Raw genomic sequence first — 605 nt, 5'->3', positions numbered from 1 at the left:
TAGTGATAAACCTAGTAGTTCTTCTTGTGAAGGCGGGGAACTCGAAGACTCTTCTTTAGAGAGCCCCGTTTTTGGAAACTTCGGTTTTGAGAATTTGCTTCTTTGTGAAGAAAGTACTCCTAGTCCTTTGGTAGTGCCAGAAATGGCAACTTTAAAAGCTTTATTGAACCCAACTAGGACCTCTCTTCCGTCTTGTATCAAGTTAGCTGAAACCGAGGCGAATTATGAACTCAAACCTAGGACTTTACAGATGCTCCCAACCTTTTTAGGAAAAGAGAATGAGAACCCCTATTTTCATGTTAGGGAATCTGAGGAAGTATGTAGTACTCTGATAATTAAAAACCTTAGTGATGATGCACTGAAATTTAGGTTATTCCCATTTTCCTTAAAAGATAAAGCCAAATCTTGGATGTATAGTTTGGATTCTGAGTCAATTGAAACCTATGAACAACTTACATCTGCTTTATACATAAGTTTTTCCCAAGGCACAAAACATCATCTATTAGGACACAAATTTGTACTTTTTCTCAACAAGAGGGAGAATCTTTATATAGGTATTTAGAAAGGTTCAATGACTTAATATCTCAATGTCCTCATCATGGTTT

At 36.5% G+C, this 605-nt stretch overlaps 1 pseudogene; it reads right to left on the bottom strand.

The window, feature by feature from the left end:
• Positions 1-505: 505 nt before the first annotated feature.
• LOC113314579 lies at positions 506-605 on the bottom strand (annotated as a pseudogene).

The sequence above is a fragment of the Papaver somniferum genome, chromosome 9 (assembly GCF_003573695.1).
Source record: "Papaver somniferum cultivar HN1 chromosome 9, ASM357369v1, whole genome shotgun sequence".
Classification (NCBI taxonomy): Eukaryota; Viridiplantae; Streptophyta; class Magnoliopsida; order Ranunculales; family Papaveraceae; genus Papaver; species Papaver somniferum.
Note: the sequence above shows the minus strand (reverse complement) of the source record. Positions and strands in the feature narration are given on the sequence as shown.